Below are 22,502 nucleotides of genomic sequence, written 5' to 3'. Positions count from 1 at the left end.
AGATCCCTTGGAGAAGGGAAAGGCTACCCACTCCAGTATTCTGGCCTGGAGAATTCCATGGACTATACAGTCTATGGGGTCTCAAAGAGTTGGACACAACTGAGCGACTTTCACTTTCACTTTTCACACCAGAGGCAAGACAAGTGTGGTGCCATAATTCAGCAGATGAGAGGAAGAATCTTTGGGGAGATGGTGATTACTCCATCTACAAATTGGATTTACATGCTTGCATATTCTCATCGCGCCTCTCTGTCAAATCTATCACACCCTAAATGGCATTACAAAAACAAATTCTATTTTTCTAATGAGTTTTTCATGTTTTTCTGTTCTGTTTACTGCAAACATGGGTTTCTCATCAGTGAGGGCAACACACTTGTTCTTTAAGGTAAATTTGAATTGAAATTCCAGAAGAAAAGTGGGTGGCAAATGCCTGGCAAGGTAAATAATTTGATGAGACATAAAAGATAATGAAATTTCAGCCACTTTCACTGGACCTTGAAGGTTTAATTCTACCCAGAAGTGTTGGAGAAAGAAAATGAGGCAGCATAAGTTAAAATTGCAAAATTAATCCTTGAAAAAGCAAAAAGTAGGATGATTTACTAATGGAAGTTCTCATTTGTGAGCCAGTGATAGCATTTTTTTTTAATATAATAGCTAGAGTCTGGATTGTGATCTATTTTTACCATTTCTTTCCGCTTTTGTTTTCAATGTTTAAAGAATGTACAGAAGGGCCATTGTCACCTTTCCAGAGGTGATTACTGGGCAGGCTGTCTTTTGCTTCAGTCTGAAGTGCTAGCTGGCAGTCAAGCATAAGCACTCAGGTAACAGTGGCTGCCATCGATGGTGCTTAGGGTCCCCTGGGCTCATCTGCACCACTCGCTTGCCACGCACTCCGCCATCATAAGCCACCATCATGGTAAAGCTCTCAGTTCAGTTCAGTTCAGTTCAGTCACTCAGTCGTGTCTGACATTTTGCGACCCCAAGAACCACAGCACGCCAGACCTCCCTGTCCATCACTAACTCCCAGAGTCCACCCAAACCCATGTCCATTGTGTCAGTGATGCCATCCAACTATCTCATCCTCTGTCATCCCCTTCTCCTCCTACCCTCAATCTTTTCCAGCATGAGGGTCTTTTCAAATGAGTCAGCTCTTTGAATCAGTTGGCCAAAGTATTGGAGTTTCAGCTTCAACATCAGTCCTTCCAATGAACACTCAGGATCGATCTCCTTTAGGATGGACTGGTTGGATCTCCTTGTAGTTCAAGGGACTCTCAAGAATCTTCTCCAACACCACAGTTCAAAAGCATCAGTTCTTCGGTGCTCAGCTTTCTTTATAGTCCAACTCTCACATCCATACATGACTACTGGAAAAACCATAGCCTTGATTAGATGGACCTTTGTTGCCAAAGTAATATCTCTGCTTTTTAATATGATGTCTAGGTTGGTCATAAGTTTCCTTTCAAGGAGCAAGTGTCTTTTAATTTCATGGCTGCAATCACCATCTGCAGTGATTTTGGAGCCCAGAAAAATAAAATCAGCCACTGTTTTCACTGTTTCTCCATCTATCTGCCATGAAGTGATGGGACCGGATGCCATGATCTTAGTTTTCTGAATTTTGAGCTTTAAGCTTGCAAAGGACGGTAAAAATCAAGGTGACTCCAAGAAAATGCCTCCTCTCCAGAGAAGATAGTGAAGATGAGCAAATGCCAGAAGATGAAGAGGATGAGAGCAATGGAGAAGAGGTTGTCATCCCTCAGAATAAAGGCAAGAAGGCTACCACAACTCCAGCAAAGAAGATGATGGCTTCCCCAACAAAAAAAGTTTACAGTTGCCTTACCGGCAAAGAAAGCAGTTGTCACCCCTGGCAAAAAAGGCAGTGGCTACGCCAGCCAAGAAGACAGTTACACCTGCCAAATCAGTAGTAATGCCTGGCAAAAAGGGAGCCACCCCAGGCAAAGCATTGGTAGCAACTGCTGGTAAGAAGGGTGCAGCTGTTCCGGCCAAAGGAGCAAAGAAAGGCAAGAATGCCAAGAAAGAAGACAGTGATGAGGAAGATGAAGATGACAGTGAAGAGGAAAACAAGGATGATGAAGAAGAGGATGAGCCAGCACCGAGGAAAGCAGCTGCTTTTGGTGCTGCTCCTGCCACAGATGATGAGGATGAGGAGGAGGATGAAGGTGACTCTGAAGAAGAACCTATGGAGATTGTATCAGCCAAAGAAAAGAAAGCTCCAGCAAAAGCTGTTCCTGTGAAGGCCAAGAGCACTGCTGAAGATGAAGATGAAGAGGATGAGGAAGAGGAGGAGGAAGAGGATGACAATGATGAGGAGGAGGAAGATGGAGAGGAAGAAGAGGAGGAGGAAGAGGAAGAAGAGCCTGTCAAAGAAGCACCTGGAAAAGGAAAGAAGGAAATGGCAAAAAAAAAAAAAAGGCAGTTCCTGAAGCCAAGAAACAAAAAGTAGAAGGCACAGAACCAGCTGAACTTCAATAAATCTTCTCTTGAATTGAAAACTGGTATCAGTGACATTTTTGCTAAAAATGATCTTGCTGTTGTCGATGTCAGAATTGGTGTGTCTAGGAAATTTGGCTATGTGGATTTTAAATCTGCTGAAGACCTGTAAGAAACCTTGGAACTCCCTAGTTTAAAAGTCTTTGGCAACAAAATTAAACTAGAAAAACCAAAGGGAAAAGACAGTAAGAAAGATCGAGATGCAAGAACACTTTTGGTTAAAAATCTGCCTTGCAAAGTTACTCAGGATGATTTAAAAGAAGTGTTTGAAGATGCTGTGGAGATCAGATTAGTCAGCAAGGATGGAAAGAGTAAAGGGATTGCTTATATTGAATTTAAGACAGAAGCTGATGAAGGAAAAAAACCTTGGAGGAAAAGTGGGGAACAGAGATAGATGGGCGATCCATTTTCTCTGTCCTACACCAGAGAGAAAGGTCAAAGTCAAGACCATAGAGGTGGAAAGAATCACATTTGGAGTGGTGAATCAAAAACCCTGGTTTTAAGCAACCTCTTCTATAGTGCAATGGAAGAAACTCTTCAGGAAGTATTTGAGAGGGCAACTCATATCAAGATGCCGCAGAACCAAAATAGCAAATCTAAAGGGTATGCATTTATAGAATTTGCTTCATTTGAAGATATTAAAGAAGCTTTAAATTCATGTAATAAAAGGGAAATTGAGGGCAGAGCCATAAGGCTGGAGTTGCAAGGACCCAGGGGATCACCGAATGTATGAAGCCACCCACCCAAAACTGTTTGTCAAAGATCTCTCTGAGGATACCACAGAAGAGACATTAGTCATTTGATGGCTCTATCTGAGCAAGGATAGTCACTGACCGGGAGACTGGATCCTTCAAAGGGTTTGGTTTTGTAGACTTCAACAGCGATGAAGATGGCCAAAGCTGCCAAGGAGACCATAGAAGATGGTGAAATTGATAGAAGCAAAGTCACTTTGGACTGGGCCAAACCTAAGGGTGAAGACGGGTTTGGTGGCTGAGGAGGAGGCAGAGGTGGCTTTGGAGGCCGAGGTGGTGGCAGAAGTGGCAGAGACAGAGTTGGTGACAGAGGCCAGGGAGGCTTTAGAGTCCGAGGAGGCTTCCAGGAGGCAGAGGAGGAGGAGGCGACCACAAGCCACAAGGAGAGAAGACGAAGTTTGAATAATTTCTTCTATCTGTCTCTCCCTCTTCCATTTGAAAGAAAGGACTCTGGGGTTTTTACTCTGTTACCTGATCAATGACAGAGCCTTCTGAGGACATTCCAAGACAGTATACAGCCTTGTGGGCTACTTGGAAATCCGAATAGATAACATTTCAAGGGAGATAACCCTGTTGGTGTTGACTGGATATTCGTATAAACTTTTTAGAGGTGAGTGATAGAGCTAACCCTTATCTGTAAATTGTGAACTTATATTGTTTCTTCCCATGTACAAAACCATTTTTTCCCTATGGAGTGTTTTGGCTTTTTCCATTAGAGGGTTGTAAAGGAAAGCAGAATCTTTTATTGATTTTTACTTCAGCAATTTTGGGACAAATTCTCTGGGAAAAAAAAATAGTAATGTACAGAAGGAACTCACTTCTAAAGTAAAACAAAGTAAAAATAAAAATTAAAAAAAAAAAGAAGGAACTCACTTCAAACATGATCGGGTGCATGACAGAACTTTATCTCCACCTCCCCTGCCTCTTATCCATTTGTTGTGATTCAGTCACTAAGTCGTGTCCAACTCCTTGCAACCCCATGGACTGCAGCATGCCAGGATTCCCTCTCCTTTACTATCTCCCAGAGTTTGCTTAAACTCAGGTCCATTGTGGCAGTGATGCTATTAACCATCTCATCCTCTGTTACCCCCTTCTTCTCCTGCCCTCAATCTTTCCCAGCATCAGGGTCTTATCTTTTAGCCTGGTAATAAAGATCACAGAGTTGCTTGAAGAGAACCAGCGGCCATGTTTCTATAATGCTCCTTTTTGTCTTTGCTTCTCTTTCTTATTTTCACAATATTGTAAGCTTTATATCAAAGAATGGCTTGAAAAATGTTTTAAATGCACAAAGGTAAAGATACTTTTCCCCCATCACCACATATCATGGTGAGTACATAATTTGAAACTATGTAAAGCATGTTATATTATTTAATTTGATTTACTACTCAAAATTGCCATTCTAGGAATACTATTATTTTTACTAGTTTTCTGTTGAAAAATACAAGGCTTAAGTGGTTAAACAAAATGCTCAAGGTCACACAGGTGAGAAATGAGTTAGGTGAATCTGAGTATTACTAGTATCAACTTAAATTAAATCAGTAGCAATATGCTTTTTAGTAGAATCTGTTAACTTAAAATCAAACAATAATGAACTTTAAAATGCCAGCTCAAGCACTTACTAAACTCTCTTTGAAATGTTAGTAATTTAATAATCCTAATTAGAAATGAATTAGTCACACATGGAATATATATTCCTTTTGGAAATGTCTAACATAGTGGCCTGAAGGAAGATAATGATACCTTAACCTGAGCCACAATTGAGCCAACACATTTGTCTTATGGAAAATATGCCCTGCCCAGTTAACTCCACAAGAGCCTAAAGAATCCTGGAAAAAAAGATCAAAATGTGTCTTCCAGCCCAAATTTATATTTTCCTTTGGGACTTCCCTGGTGGCTCAGATGGTAAACTGTCTGCCTATAATGTGGGAGACCCGGCTTCAGTCCCTGGGTCAGGAAGATTTCCTGGAGAATGAAATGGCAATCCTCTCCAGTATTCTTGTCTGGAAAATCCCATGGACTGTGGAACCCGGTAGGCTACAGTCTATGAGGTTGCAAAGAATTGGACACGCGTTTTTCACTTTCTTTTTGCTTAATAAAATTTCAGCAGCATATAGCTGAGTTGGTGTTAAATATATTGCCAGAGGTACAGATAAACATGCTTTATATTCAATAAATATTGCATTTATTCACAAACTTTATTATACAGAAAAATAGCTTTTAAGTTCAGTCAGGAAATAATACATCTGTTCATACACTTTTCTTTCCAAATTGATCTCATTTTATGGAGAATTAGACTTTAATGAGGTAGAGACTCACCAAAAACAAAATTCCTTAATATGGTTATAGCTAATGAAACAAATAACTTCAGATATGCAGATGACACCACCCTTATGGCAGAAAGTGAAGAGGAACTAAAATGCCTCTTGATGAAAGTGAAAGAGGAGAGTGAAAAAGTTGTCTTAAAGCTCAACATTCCGAAAACAAAGATCATGGCATCTGGTCCCATCACTTCATGGGAAATAGATGGGGAAACAGTGGAAACAGTGTCAGACTTTGTTTTGGGGGGCTCCAAAATCACTTCAGATGGGGATTGCAGCCATGAAATTGAAAGACGCTTACTCCTTGGAAGGAAAATTATGACCAACCTAGATAGCATATTCAAAACCAGAGACATTACTTTGCCAACAAAGGTCCGTCTAGTCAAGGCTATGGTTTTTCCAGTGGTCATGTATGGATGTGAGAGTTGGACTGTGAAGAAAGCTGAGCACCGAAAAATTGATGCTTTTGAAGTGTGGTGTTGGAGAAGACTCTTGGGAGTCCCTTGGACTGCAAGGAGATCCAACCAGTCCATCCTAAAGGAGATCAGTCCTGGGTGTTCATTGGAAGGACTGATGCTAAAGCTGAAACTCCAGTACTTTGGCCACCTCATGTGAAGAGTTGACTCACTGGAAAAGACTTTGATGCTAGGAAGGATTGGGGGCAGGAGGAGAAGGGGATGACAGAGGATGAGATGGCTGGATGGCATCACCGACTCGACTGACATGAGTTTGAGTGAACTCTGGGAGTTGGTGATGGATAGGGAGGCCTGGCGTGCTGCAATTCATGGAGTCATAAAAAGTCAGATATGACTGAGCGACTGAACTGAACTGAACTGAATGAAATGAAGAAAAGAAGCAAACAAACAAAAGAAACTCGTATTCCTCAATCACACAGACCTAAGGAGAAGGCAATAGTCAAGTCAATTCCCTATAATTTCCCCCTTTCTGCATTTTTGAGATTGATTATATCTGAATTGTTTGCGACTGGCAACCAAATGTTAAATTGCTTGTTTTATAAAAATAACAAATATATTATGTAGTGTGCCATTTAAATATTCAAAACATCTCAAAATAATAGCAGCTGTCATTTGGGGGCACTTCCAGTATGCCATCCACTAGAAGGGTGTTATTTATATAATTTTACTGTATTTTCACCCTCTTGAAAGCTGCTACAAACATTCATCTTTAACATTGCTACATTATTCAGTGATGTAGCTTGCCCTCCCATCTGTACTGTGGAAACAGAATACAAAAAGGATAAATATCAAGTTTTAAAGAAAGCGTGATTTATCTCTCTGTAATCAAGTGTGCCAATTTGAAAATCTGGCATAAAGATGCCAGGACTGCTGGCAGAGTAAGTTTCCTAATGTCTGTGAACTATGAAGTTCAATAGGTCAGCCTCATGGATGGCTCCTACTGCCATCAGCATTTCCATGCAGGCCCAAACAGCTCCTTCTAATTTGTAAGGATAATGAAATATATCCAACTGATCCTCTTCACTGTTAGAAACTGTTGCATTAACAGACAGAGTTCTATGGCCTTATTCTTGACAGACTTGTTCTATTAAAATCACATCAGAGCAAAATGTGTCCAGACAAAACCTCAAACATTTTTTGCCTTCAAGTTTCTTAATTTCAAATGAGAAATACGTTGTTTCCAGTAAGCAGCTTCTAGGCTCATGCAGTGTGAAGAAAAATTTATGCTCCTTGTGATTAACTGACTAAGCATAATTAACTTAATTAGGAATATTATTTTGCCTGTCTCTATTAGTCCTGTTCTAGAACAGGAACAAAAATAATGCCTAAAAGAGCCTTGATTAGACTCCTGTCATGACTCCGACAAGATCGCTTACATAAGAAAAGCAATCAAAAAATACTGAACACTATTGAGACGAATAAACATTTCTTATCTTCATTGTTTGTAATGTGATTTGGAGGTGAGGGAATTCTTGACTCTTGCAAGTGAAAATGCATGAAACATTAGATCACTTGTTTTGTAGGGACACTCCACACATTATATTGGTTGTAGTTTAAATACTAAAAACATCTAAAAAGAATAGAGACTGTCATTTGGAGGCACTTGCTGTGTGCCATGCAAGATGAGAGCTTTATATATATTATTTCATTTATTTTCACCATCACCTAATAAAGTAGTAGTTCATGCCCAATGAATACTGAAGAAAATGAGATGAGATCTTGAGAGGGGAGGGTGAACATTTTGCCTAAGATCAAATAGCTATTAATAGTAAAATGATGGGTCTCCTGAACTATAATTGTCAGACCCCAAAACCTGTTTTCCTAATGGCTCTGCTACCGTCTTTTGATAAGTATTTGACTCACAGTAAATCTACTGATGACACTGTAAAGCATAAACCTCTGGATGTTACAAATGCCCTCTTAAGTGTCTAAAGCCAGTTCCAGGCTGTCTCCATAGAGCAGGATACACAGCAGTGTGTGTCTGAATTTCTAGACAGGACAGATTGAAGCTCTTCCCACTCTTGCTGGAGAAGCAGTGAGAAAGTTTAAGTTAGCCTCTTGGCTTAGGGAATGCCCTTTTGCCCACTTATGTAAACTGATCTTTCAAGAAATATACAACATCCCTTAGTTTCATAAAGTGTTTAAAAGAAAAATATGCTCTGTAACAATGAGGGAATATTGGGCATTTGCATGCATATAATGCAATGAACTTTCTCATACACTGCTAAGGACATGAAATATAGTGTATTTTAGAAGGGCCTTTAGGCATCATATTTGCAAAGATTTAAAGGGAAGCCTGGTGTGCTGCTTGTGGTGCTAGAGGTAAAGAACCCATCTTCTAATGCAGGAGACATTAGAGACACAGGTTCGATCCCTGAGTTGGGAAGATTCTCTGGAGGGCATGGCAACCCACTCCAGTATTCTTGCCTGCAGAATCCCATGGGCAGAGAAGCCTGGCGTGCTGCAATTCATGGGGTTGCAGAGAGTCAGACACGGCTTGGTGACTGAACAACAATAATTCCTTGGTTCATTAATTCCACTTCAAGAAAATTACCCTGAAAAAAATGCCATAGACTGTTCCATTTAAATACTCATCAGCTCTTTTGTATAATGTCAAAATTGGGACACTGTACAAAAGCCCAACAATTGGGAAAAGGTTAAATAAATCACAATCCAAACAAGAAGTCAAATGTCATGCAGTATTAAAGTTATTTTAAAGAATATTTTATGACATATGTGAGAATAAACAAACTAATATTAAGTCAAAATGCCAGGTGTAAGTTCAATAAATAACTTGAGCCTGTGATGCAAAAAAATATATAATTAAGGATCAACAATTTGGTTAGATCTAAAGCATAGATTCAGAGTAGGTACACTTTCTTCAAGATACAGTTAAATTCACCTACATAATTTTAAAAAAAATAAATAAAAGTGAAGGAGGCATCAATCATATCTGGTACAAATTCACTTTCACATTTCTTTTGAGATACACCTCCATTTATGTGTATTAGAGAAAATCTGTGTTTCTTTTCCTACATTTCCTTCAGAAGCAGTGATTATTCCTGGATAGTCAAGACATTTCTATACTTCCAGAATTTCTCTAGTGGCTTGATTGCTTTTTTTATTTCTTTCCTTTTTAAGTCAGTACCCTTAGCCTTATGACTCTATTAACCTTTTGTGATATACTTTTAATTGAATTCTGGTTCTACATCTTCCACTTATAACTCTATACTTCCTTTTCTTTAATCTCAACTTTTCCTATAACTGCATAGGCCACAATTTTCTCATTTTCTTTTGCCCTTTTAAATTATTAATCTTCAAACATCAACCTCCAATCTTTCTTACAATTTTTTAATGCTTTTATTAATATAAGCTTCAGATAGAGTTGTACTCTTGCAGCATTTTCCCCCCTTTCTATGCTAATTTATTGTCTTGGTTTTTTTGTTTGTTTGTTTGTTTTGTTTTGTTTTGTTTTACTTTACAATATTGTGTTGGTTTTGTCATACATCAACATGAATCTGCCATGGGTCAAAACATTATAAGCTATGATCATTTTACTACTTTGGGTACATTTGGTGGTTCTCCTCCACCCAACACTCTTAGTTTAATTACAAGAGTCCTTTTCAAGATAACCCTAAGAAATCACTATGGAATCAACCCTCTAATTTACTCACTCTTCCTCACCACCGGCCACCTATCTCCCAGACCATCACCGTTTACTGCATACCAGAAAATGTTCCTCAGTTTTACTTAATCTCTTTTCAAAGGATTTCTGAACCTTCTATGACCCCCCCATATTGTTGAATATGCTCATCTTTGTAGTTAGAATATTACCATCTACTGCATAAGTATAGCAAAGAAAGGCCAAGACGTTCTCTAAGTTTAAATTAATGTTATCTCTTTGGTAGATTCTTCACAATCTACAACACACTAGAGTTAAATTCTTTGCTCTCATTTTATTTTGTATACTTCTCACAATATGATGCTGAATATTATGTTTATCTTCCTAACTGCAAAATGGTGATTTTTTTTTTCCAATGCTCTGTTTTCTGCTGATACTTTCTAGTTCCAGTTCCAAACAAATTTGACTATTTTGGAAGGATTATTTTTACCACTTGCTAACGAAGTCCCTCTGCCTCCTCTAGTCGCTGCTTCATTCCTGTTGAGTATAAATTGAATCTTTAACCTTAGCCCTCTGGGTGGAATTACCAAAATAAATTCTCCCAGTAGTCCTTTTCTTTGTTTTCTTAATACTTTCCCTATAATAAATGAATGTTCCTGCTAATTAAATTGCATTGAACTTCTCTACACAAAATTTTTTTAAAATTAAGCTCAGCAATAAATAAATAAATAAATAAATAAGTAAATATCAGTGCAAAAATAAAATGAACCTACTGATCTGTGGCTACTAATTTCTTTTTAAATAAATATTTATATAATTTCACTTCTGCGTTAGACTTAGAAGATATTTTCTACATGAAGCACCTTCATTTCTGCCAAAATGGCTGGAAGATGACATGTCATATGTGAGCCAATGCCAACACCTATAGTCAGAACTGCAAACAAATAGTTTATTATATAGAACTCTATGGATTATTTACATGTTGCTTCTAGATCTCCATCATATCTCCTTTCTGGTCCAAGTCTGACCTTGGATGTGGCCGAGTACAGAAGGGCTAGTCAGTAAGTTTCCTGTGAGTCTTCAATTCCCCTGAAAAAACTTTTTTAAAAAGCATTTTTTTCCAGCTTCTTTCACAATTGCATAAGATCATCTTCCCATAATGAATCCTTTAGTTTATAATATTCATGGAGGTTCTGCTTCTCTGACAGAACACTAACTAGTATCATTATTGGTATTAAAAGTTGTTCTCCCAATTTATTGGAATTGACATATATGTGCTACTATATATAAAATAGATAACTAATAAGGATATACTTCAACGCATAGGGAACTCTACTCAGTACTCTGCAATGGCCTATATGGGGAAAGAATCTAAAAGAGAGTGAATATACGAATGTATATAACCGATTCACTTTGCTGTGCACCTGAAACTAACACCACATTATAATTCAACTGCACTGCAATAAAAATTTCAAAAAGAACTTCAGTAATATTTATATACTATATATACAATGTGCTAAACATTGTTCAAATCTCTTTTTATTGTTTTCTTTTAAAAACATTTAAAGTGTGAATAGGAGTTGAAAAAGTATAGACATGTCAATGTCTAAATATTGCTCTAAAAGGGAGAATACAGAGTGGGAAATCTGAAACTAAGATTCCAGAGCATGTTGTTAGGGTGATAGGAATGGTCCATCAGTGAGGGGGGAAAGAGAGGAGATAATTGTTGGATAAAGTTTTTGAGGAAATAATAAGGAAGATATTATTTTAATAATAACAATAGATCTTCCTGGGAGCATTAATAGTTCATCTGATCCATTTCTACAGCAGTGAAAGCAGAAAGTGTAAATTCAGATTAGAAATTTCCATTCTGATGATCTTATTTTCCTAATGACATTTGAAGCCAGTTCATCAGTTAATAGGCAGTGAGGGAAAGATGGGGTATGGAGATTTTGAGGAAAAATTAGAAGTTATGAAATGATCTGCAATTGATTCATTAGTAAAATAGATTTTATGGCAATGTTATTTGCCTACTTGAGATTTGTGGCTACTAATTTAAAGTGACAGTAGACACCTCTAAGCAGAAATCTTAGATTAGAGTTCAGAACGTCCACCACTGGCTTCAGCCCCTCTCAGATAGTCTGAGGTTTGATTCCTTCTAAGTCATCATCTAGATGTCCACAGATCTCCCAGTACTCTACAGAACATTAGTATAGCATTCTCTATTCACTTTCCACAATACACAGTCAAGCAAAACAGGCCAAACACTGTCTCCGTTTAATATCCTCATACTTTTGGGATGAAGGAATAATTGGAAGATGTTAAGTCTGGCTATTACATGGAAATGAGTCTCTAGAGCTCATTTTTCATGTGCTTCTTGCCCAGCCAAATATCTTGCACACTCATATCTGTTTCAGTCCCTAGAAGAAAAATCCCATATCTACTTTTTAAAATAAGAATTTCCAGAATTTCTTGTTCCTTTTTTCTATTGCTTGTTCTAGACTATTGACTGTTGACTTACAATCTGCTTCCCTGAATCCATTCAATTGTTCCCATATATTTGTGCTTGATTTTCATTATCTCAGATTTACATGTTGAATATCACCTTACAAATCATTTGCATGAGTGTTGACACAATCAATATAACAATATTGTTCATAATTTTCAATAAGGTATCAGAAATACATTTGGATTGAATCACGTAAGGTAATCTGGCAAAAATTAGCAGAATAGGATTTAGTTTGAATTCAATTACCTTCTCTGTAACTGTGGTTCCCAGACTTCATAATGCATCATAATAATCACCTGGAGTGTTTGTTAAAACATAATTTCTGAGTTCCAATTTCAAATATGCTGATTAAATAGCTCTGGGATGATAGCTGAAAATCTAAGCTTCTAACAAGTTCCCAGAAGATATTGATGTGGCTGGTCCTTTGCTAGAGAACAAAATCAAGATTTTTGAGGTTCTGCCTCCCCAGTCTCACCTTCTGACACCAAGACCAAAAATCTTACTAGTTCTTTATATCTCCCAGTATGCAGATGACCTCTTTAGATGTGCATGCCCTGGTTGGGGGTTCAGTAAATGCTACTTCTACTGTTTAAACAGAATACTGTAATGTCTCCTTGCAATCTTGTTTTTAAACTTCTATTAGGTTGGTGCAAAACTAATTGTGGTTTTTGTGTTGTTGAAATTTGCCATTTTATTTTGGAATACATTCTAAATAAATGAGGTTAAGTTATACATTATCTTAATGTGTACTTCTCTCTTTTTATTTTATTTTATTTTGTTTTTCTTACTAATGACATTACTTGCTGTTTACTTTGCATTTATTTTAGACTATGGAAATGATGTTAGACAAAAAGCAAATTCAAGCAATTTTCTAATTTACCTTCAAAATGGATCCTAAAACAGCAGAGACAACTCACAACATCAACAATACATTAGGTCCAGGAACAGCTTACGAATGTACCATGGAGTGCTGGTTCAAGAAGTTTAGCAAAGGAGATGAGAGCCTTGAAGATGAGGAGTGTAGTGGCTAGCCATCAAAAACTGACAATTACAAATTGAGACCCATTATTTATTTTTTTAATATAACTGACTCTTTGCTACCCCATCGACTGTAGCCTACCAGGCTCCTCTGTCCGTGGGATTTTCCAGGCAATAGTACTGGAGTGGATTGCCATTTCCTTCTCCAGGGGATCTTCCCGACCCAGGGATCGAACCCATGTCTCCTGCATTGTAGACAGACGCTTTACCATCTGAGTCATCAGGGAAGTCCTAATATAAATGTATTTATTTTAATTAGAGGCTAATTACTTTACAATATTGTATTGGTTTTGCCATACATCAACATGAATCCACACGGGTGTACACGTGTTCTCCATTCTGAACCCCCTTCCTACCTCCCTCCCCATACCATCCTTCTGGGTCATCCCAGTGCACCAGCCCCAAACATCCTGTATCATGATCAAACCTGCACCGGTGATTCGTTTCACATATGATATTATACATGTTTCAATGTCATTCTCCCAAATCATCCCACCCTCGCCCTCTCCCACAGAGTCCAAAAGACTGTTCTATACATCTGTGTCTCTTTTGCTGTCTCTCATACAGTTATCGTTACCATCTTTCTAAATTCCATATATATGCACTAGTATACTCAGTGTTTTTCTTTCTCGCTTACTTCACTCTGTATAATAGGCTCCAGTTTCATCCACCTCATTAGAACTGATTCAAATGTGTTCTTTCTAATGGCTCAGTAATACTCCATTCTGTGTATGTACCACAGCTTTCTTATCCATTCATCTGCTAATGGACATCTAGATTGCTTCCATGTCCTGGCTATTATAAACAGTGCTGCGATGAGCATTGGGGTACACGTGTCTCTTTCAATTCTGGTTTCCTTGGTGTGTATGCCCAGCAGTGGGATTGCTGGGTCATATGGCAGTTCTATTTGCAATTTTTTAAGGAATCTCCACACTGTTCTCCATAGTGGCTGTGCTAGTTTGCATTCCCACCAACAGTGTAAGAGGGTCCCTTTTCTCCACACCCTCTCCAGCATTTATTGCTTGTAGACTTTTGGATAGCAGCCATTCTGACTGTTGTGGAATTGTGCTTTTGATTTGCATTTCTCTGATAATGAGTGATGTTGAACATCTTTTCATATGTTTGTTAGCCATCCGTATGTCTTCTTTGGAGAAATGTCTGTTTAGGTCTTTGGCGCATTTTTTGATTGGGTCATTTATTTTTCTGGAATTGAGCTGCATAAGTTGCTTGTATATTTTTGAGATTAATTCTTTGTCAGTTGCTTCATTTGCTATTGTTTTCTCCCATTCAGAAGGCTGTCTTTTCACCTTGCTTATAGTTTCCTCTGTTATGCAGAAGCTTTTAATTTTAATTAGATCCCATTTGTTTATTTTTGCTTTTATTTCCAATATTCTGGGAGGTGGGTCATAGAGGATCCTGCTGTGATTTATGTCGGAAAGTGTTTTGCCTATGTCTCCTCTAGGAGTTTTATAGTTTCTGGTCTTACGTTTAGATCTTTAATCCATTTTGAGTTTATTTTTGTGTATGGTGTTAAAAAGTGTTCTTGCTTCATTCTTTTACAAGTGGTTGACCAGTTTTCCCAGCACCACTTGTTAAAGAGATTGTCGTTAATCCACTGTATATTCTTGCCTCCTTTGTCAAAGATAAGGTGTCCATAGGTGCGTGGATTTATCTCTGGGCTTTCTGTTTTGTTCCATTGATCTATATGTCTGTCTTTGTGCCAGTACCATACTGTCTTGATGACTGTGGCTTTGTAGTAGAGCCTGAAGTCAGGCAGGTTGATTCCTCCAGTTCCATTCTTCTTTCTCAAGATTGCTTTGGCTATTCGAGGTTTTTTTGTATTTCCATACAAATCTTGAAATTATTTGTTTTAGCTCTGTGAAAAATACCGCTGGTAGCTTGATAGGGATTGCATTGAATCTGTAGATTGCTTTGGGTAGTATACTCGTTTTCACTATATTGATTCTTCCAATCTATGAACACGGTATATTTCTCCATCTATTAGTGTCCTCTTTGATTTCTTTCATCAGTGTTTTATAGTTTTATATATATAGGTCTTCAGTTTTTTAGGTAGTTATATTCCTAAGTATTTTATTCTTTTTGTTGCAATGGTGAATGGAATTGTTTCCTTAATTTCTCTATTTTCTCATTATTAGTGTACAGGAATGCAAGGGATTTCTGTGTGTTGATTTTATATCCTGCAACTTTATTATATTCATTGATTAGCTCTAGTAATTTTCTGGTGGAGTCTTTAGGGTTTTCTATGTAGAGGATCATGTCATCTGAAAACAGTGAGAGTTTTACTTCTTTTCTGATTTGAATTCCTTTTATTTCTTTTTCTGCTCTGACCTCTGTGGCCAAAACTCCCAAAACTATGTTGAATAGTAGTGGTGAAAGTAGGCACCCTTGTCCTGTTCCTAACTTTAGGGGAAATGCTTTCAATTTTTCACTATTGAGGATAATGTTTGCTGTGGGTTTATCATTTAAAGCTTTTATTATGTTGAGGTATGTTCCTTCTATTCCTGCTTTCTGGAGAGTTTTTATCATAAATGGATGCTGAATTTTGTCAAAGGCTTTCTCTGCATCTATTGAGATAATCATATGGCTTTTATTTTTCAATTTGTTAATGCGGTGTATTACATTGATTGATTTGTGGATATTGAAGAATCATTGCATCCCTGGGATAAAGCCCACTTGGTCATGGTGTATGATCTTTTTAATGTGTTGCTGGGTTCTGATTGCTAGAATTTTGTTCAGGATTTTTGCATCTATGTTCATCAGTGATATTGGCCTGTAGTTTTCTTTTCTTGTGGCATCTTTGTCAGGTTTTGGTATTAGGGTGATGGTGGTCTCATAGAATGAGTTTGGAAGTTTACCTTTGTAATTTTCTGGAAGAGTTTGAGTAGGATAGGTGTTAGCTCTTCTTTAAATTTTTAGTACAATTCATCTGTGAAGCTATCTGGACCTGGGCTTTTGTTTGCTGGAAGATTTCTGATTACAGTTTCAATTTCCGTGCTTGTGATGGGTCTGTTAAGATTTTCTCTCTCTTCCTGATTCAGTTTTGGAAAGTTGTGCTTTTCTAAGAATTTGTCCATTTCTTCCAAGTTGTCCATCTTATTGGCATATAATTGCTGGTAGTAGTCTCTTATGATCCTTTGTATTTCTGTGTTGTCTGTTGTGATCTCTCCCTTTTCATTTCTAATTTTATTGATTTGATTTTCTCCCTTTGTTTCTTGATGAGTCTGGCTAATGGTTTGTCAGTTTTATTTATCCTCTCAAAGAACCAGCTTTTGGCTTTGTTGATTTTTGCTATGGTCTCTTTTGTTTCTTTTGCATTTATTTCTGCCCCAATTTTTAAGATTTCTTTCCTTCTACTAACCCTGGGGTTCTTCATTTCTTCCTTTCCTAGTTGCTTTAGGTGTAGAGTTAGGTTATTTATTTGACTTTTTTCTTGTTTCTTGAGGTATGCCTGTATTGCTACGAACTTTCCCCCTTAGCACTGCTTTTACAGTGTCCCACAGGATTGGGGTTGTTGTGTTTTCATTTTCATTTGTTTCTATGCATGTTTTGATTTCTTTTTTGATTTCTTCTGTGATTTGTTCGTTATTCAGCAGAGTGTTGTTCAGCCTCCATAAGCTGGAATTTTTAATAGTTTTTCTCCTGTAATTGAAATCTAATCTTAAGGCATTGTGGTCAGAAAAGATGCTTGGAATGATTTCAATTTATTTGAATTGACCAAAGCTAGATTTATGGCCCAGGATGTGATCTATCCTGGAGAAGGTTCCGTGTGCACTTGAGAAAAAGGTGAAATTCATTGTTTTGGAGTGAAATGTCCTATAGATATCAATTAGGTCTAACTGGTCTATTGTATTATTTAAAGTTTGTGTTTCTTTGTTAATTTTCTGTTTAGTTGATCTATCCATAGGTGTGAGTGTGGTATTAAAGTCTCCCACTATTATTGTGTTATTATTAATTTCCCCTTTCATACTCATTAGCATTTGTCTTACATACTGCGGTGCTCCTATGTTGGGTGCATATATATTTATAATTGTTATATCTTCTTCTTGGATTGATCCTTTAATCATTATGTACTGTCCTTCTTTGTCTCTTTTCACAGCCTTTGTTTTAAAGTCTATTTTATCTGATATGATTATTGCTACTCCTGCTTTCTTTTGGTCTCTATTTCTGTGGAATATCTTTTTCCAGCCCTTCACTTTCAGTCTGTATGTGTCCCTTGTTTTGAGGTGGGTCTCTTGTAGACAACATATATAGGGGTCTTGTTTTCATATCCATTCAGCCAGTCTTTGTCTTTTGGTTGGGGCATTCAACCCAGGTATGTTTAAGGTAATTATTGATAAGTATGATCCCATTGCCATTTACTTTATTGTTTTGGGTTCAAGCTTATACACCCTTTCTGTGTTTCTTGTCTAGAGAAGATCCTTTAGCATTTGTTGGAGTGCTGATTTGGTGGTGCTAAATTCTCTCAGCTTTTGCTTGTCTGTAAAGCTTTTGATTTCTCCATATTTGAATGAGGTCCTTGCTGGGTAGAGTAATCTGGGCTGTAGGTTATTTTCTCATCACTTTAAGTATGTCCTGTCATTCCCTCCTGGCCTGAAGAGTTTCTATTGAAAGATCAGCTATTATCCTTATGGGAATCCCCTTGTGTGTTATTTGTTGTTTTTCCCTTGCTGCCTTTAATATTTGTTCTTAGTGTTTGATCTTTGTTAATTTGATTAATATGTGTCTTGGGGTGTTTTGCCTTGGGTTTATCTTATTTGGGACTCTCTGGGCTTCTTGGACTTGTGTGATTATTTCCTTCCCCATTTTAGGGAAGTTTTGCACTATTATCTCAAGTATTTTCTAGTGGTCTTTCTTTTTGTCTTCTTCTTTGGGACTCCTAAGATTCAAATGTTGGGGCGTTTAACATTGTCCCAGAGGTCTCTGAGATTGTCTTCACTTCTTTTAATTTGGTTTTCTTTTTTCCTCTCTGTCTCATTTATTTCTACCGTTCTATCTTCTACCTCACTAATCCTATCTTCTGCCTCCATTATTCTACTATTTGTTCCCTCCAGAGTGTTTTTGATCTCATTTATTGCATTATTCATTATATATTGACTCTTTTTTATTTCTTCTAGGTCCTTATTAAACCTTTCTTGCATCTTCTCAATCCTTCTCTCCAGGCTTTTTATCTGTGATTCCATTTTGATTTCAAGATTTTGGATCATTTTCACTATCATTATTTGCAATTGTTTATCAGGTAGATTCCCTATCTCTTCCTCTTTTGTTTGGTTTGGTGAGCATTTATCCTGTTCTTTTACCTGCTGGATATACCTCTGTCTCTTCATCTTGTTTATATTGCTGTGTTTGGGGTGGCCCTTCTGTATTCTGGCAATTTGTGGAGTTCTCTTTATTGTGGAGTTTCCTCACTGTGGGTGGGGTTGTATGGGTGGCTTGTCAAGGTTTCCTTTTTAGGGAAGTTTGTGTCGGTGTTCTGGTGGGTGGATCTGGATTTCTTCTCTCTGGAGTGCAATAAAGTGTCCAGTAATGAGTTATGAGATGTCAGTGGGTTGGGAGTGACTTTGGGCAGCCTATATATTGAAGCTCAGGGCTGTGTTCCTGTATTGCTGGATAATTTGTGTGGTATGTCTTGCTCTGGAACTTGTTGGCCCTTGGGTGGTGCTTGGTTTCAGTGTAGGTATGGAGGCATTTGATGAGCTCCTATTGATTAATGTTGCCTGGAGTCAGGATTTCTCTGGTGTTCTCAGGGTTTGGACTTAAGCCTCCTGCTTCTGGTTTTCAATCTTATTTTTACAGTAACCTCAAGACTTCTCCATCTATACAGCACCATTGATAAAACATCTAGGTTAAAGATGAAAAGCTTTTCCACAGTGAGAGATACCCAGAGAGGTTCACAGAGTTACATGGAGAAGAGAAGAGGGAGGAGGGAGATAGAGGTGACCCAAATGAGATGAGGTGGACTCAAAAGAGGAGAGAGCAAGCTAGCCAGTAATCACTTCCTTATGTGCACTCCACAGTCTGGACCACTCGGAGATGTTCATGGAGTTATACAGAGAAGAGAAGAGGGAGGGAGGAGAAAGAGGTGGCCAGATCCAGCCAGTAATCAGTTTCCTAAGTGTCCTCCACAGTCTGGAACACACAAAGAGATTCACAGAGTTGGGTAGAGAAGAGAAGGGGGAGGGAGGAGATAGAGGCGACCTGGTGGAGAAAAAGGAGAGTCCAAAGGGGGAGAGAGCAGTCAAGCCAGTAATCTCACTCCCAAGTAAAAATGGGTACTGAAGATTGGGTTCTTAAAGGTACAAAATTGATAACAAATACCTAAAAGCAAAGATTAAAAGTCTAGAGTAGAAGTTAGATTTTCAAAAATACATTATTAATGAAAAAAAAGGCCACTAAAATTAGAAAATATATACATATGAAGTTTGCTTTAAAAAATAGGGTTTCTCAAACAAAAAAAAAATAGGGTTTCTCTTTTTTTTGCAAAGTAATAATATGTTATAAAAATGAAAATTAAAGGAGTAATAGAGGACTCACAAATTTTTAAAAAACATTTTTTTAAATTACAGAATGATAGTAAAAATACACCTAGGACTTTCGTGTTGTTGTGGGCAGTGTGGGGTCAGTTCATTTTCGGATAGCTCCATGATCCAGCTTATATTTCTCAAGATCTATAGGCCCCTTCCAATGTAGTCAGTACTAACTACAGGGTTTTAATCTATTGCACCTGTCACTTCCAAGGAGGTTCCCTCTGGTTTAGCTTCTTCTGTTTGCTGGTCCCTTCAGTGCCTAAATTCCGCCCTGACACAAGGGGGCGGTGGTGGACACTTTGTTAGGCTCACTTGTTCAGTCGTGCTGTGGGGAGGGAGGGATGCTGCAAACAAATACCACTGGCGTGTGTTCACGGTGTCTCGGCCACACTGGGTTTGCGCCCACTCATGGCATGTGTGCTTTCCCTGTCTACACTGCTTAGGCTCTAGGTTGCTGTGCTGGGGACTATCTGAGGCCGGCGCTGGGTTGTATGCACTTCCCAGGTCTAAGCCACTCAGGTTCAGGTACTCGGGTAGTCCTCAGAGGCGCAGACTTAGTTGGGCCTGCGTTTTGTGCCCTTCCCAGATCCGAGCAGCTCAAGTGACCAGGTGTTTGGCGAGTACTGTTGCTGTCACTTATCGCCTCCCCCGTCCCTGCCACTCGGTTTTCTGGGTGTACAACCGGCGCACCTTCTCAGGCAGTTGTTGACCGTCCAAAATCCCAAGAAATCTTGGTTAGCAACGAACCCTGCTTGCAGTTTAGTAGATAATGTCTCTCTGGGGCCGCGATTGCCCCCTTCCTGCTCTGGCTGCCCTTACCTGCCTGTCCCCGGAGGGGGATAGGTCAGTCTGCAGCTGGCTAGCTCTGCTCAGTCCTTTGTTCTGTGAGCCGGCCTGTTGGTGTCTTAGGTTAGGGCTTGTCACATAGCTCTAGTCAGGCCTTTGTTCTGTGTGTGGGCCTGGTGGTGTCTTAGGGCTTTTCGCATGGTAGCTATCCCACAGTCTGGTTTGCTAGCCCAAGTTAGTTCCCTCCAATTGACCTTGGGGCATTCAGGCCTGCTCCTTACTCTAAGCAGTGCAGCCCGCGCCTCCCTGCCCAGCCCCTGCTTGCTAGTGGTGGATGCAGGCATCTGCGCTGCTTCTCTGCTGGGGGAGTTACCGTCGGGCACATAATCTGTGGGTTTTAATTATTTATTTATTTTTCCTCCTGATTATGTTGCCCTCTGTGGTTCCAAGGCTCACCACAGACTGAGCAGTGAGAATGTTTCCTGGTGTTTGGAAACTTCTCTCTTTTTTAAGACTCCCTTCCAGGGATGGAGCTCTGTCCCTCCCTCTTTTGTCTCTCTTTTTGTCTTTTGTATCTTTCCCTACCTCCTTTCGAAGACAATGGGCTGCTTTTCTGGGTGCCTGATGTCCTCTGCCAGCATTCAGAAGTTGTTTTGTGGAATTTACTCAGCGTTCAAATGTTCTTTTGATGAATTTGTCGGGGAGAAAGTGGTCTCCCCGTCCTATTCCTTCACCATCTTAGGACCACCTCCGAGAGCCATTATTGAAGCTAATCCTTATACAACTACAAAGAAGTTGTGGAAGAACTCAACACAGGCCATTCTATGTTCATTCGGCATTTGAGGCAAACTGGAAAGGTGAAGAAACTCAATAAGCGGGTGTTCCATGAGCTGACTGAAAATCAGAAAACTTCTTTTAAAATGTCATCAACAACAATGAATCATTTCTGAATCAGATTGTGACATATGATGAAAAGGGAATTTTATATGATAACCGGCAACAACCAGCTCAGTGGTTGGACCGAGAAGAAGCTCCAAAGTACTTTCCCAAAGCCAAATTGCACCAAAAAAGGGTTATGGTCACTGTTTGGTGGTCTGCTGCTCATCTAATTCACTACAGCTTTCTGAATCCCAGTGAAACCATGACGGCTGAGAAGTATGCTCAGCAGATCACTGAGATGCACCAAAAGCTGTAGTGTCTGCAGCCAACATAGATCAACAAAAATGGCCCAGTTCTTCTCCATGACAATGCCTAACTGCAGTCACATAACCAATGCTTCAAAAATTGAATGAATTGGGCTATGAAGTTTTGCCTTATCTGCCATATTCACTTGACCTCTCACAAACTGATTAACAAACTGACTTCAAGCATCTCGACAACTTTTTGTGGGGTAAACACTTCCACAACCAACAGGAGGTAGAAAATGCTTTCCAAGCGCCCATGGAATCCTGGAGGCATAGATCTTTATGCTACAGGAATAAACAAACTTATTTCTCATTGGCAAAAATGTGTTGATTGTACTGGCTCCTATTTTGATTAATAAAAATATGTTTGAGCCTGGTTATAATAATTTAAAATTCATGGTGCTAAACTGTAATTACTTTGGTACTAATCTAATAGACTCTAAGTTACTCTTGGAAGGGTACCCTGTTAATATTTCTATATAAACATCTATGATTTATAGAATTTAGAGATCTATAAAGATCTATAAGATCTATAGAATATAAATTAGATATTTATAGATTTTTATAGATCATAAATCTATTAGATTTTGAATCTATATTTATAGATCTAATTTATATTTTATAGATCTATTAGATTTCAAATAGAAATATTAGATTGCTATTCTATAGATCTAATTTATATGCTATAATTTATAGTTATATTCTATATTCTAGAAATATAGATTCTATACAGAAGACTTATAGAATTTCAGTTAATAAACAAT

General features: G+C 38.4%; 2 pseudogenes; both read left to right on the top strand.

Moving 5' to 3' along the window:
• The first annotated feature begins 343 nt into the window (after nucleotides 1-343).
• Nucleotides 344-3,666, top strand: LOC138444691 (nucleolin-like; annotated as a pseudogene).
• A 9,349-nt stretch (nucleotides 3,667-13,015) lies between these two features.
• LOC138445125 (histone-lysine N-methyltransferase SETMAR-like) lies at nucleotides 13,016-22,094 on the top strand (annotated as a pseudogene).
• The last annotated feature ends 408 nt before the right edge of the window (nucleotides 22,095-22,502 follow it).

Source organism: Ovis canadensis, chromosome 8 (genome assembly GCF_042477335.2).
Source record: "Ovis canadensis isolate MfBH-ARS-UI-01 breed Bighorn chromosome 8, ARS-UI_OviCan_v2, whole genome shotgun sequence".
Lineage (NCBI taxonomy): Eukaryota > Metazoa > Chordata > Mammalia > Artiodactyla > Bovidae > Ovis > Ovis canadensis.
Note: the sequence above shows the minus strand (reverse complement) of the source record. Positions and strands in the feature narration are given on the sequence as shown.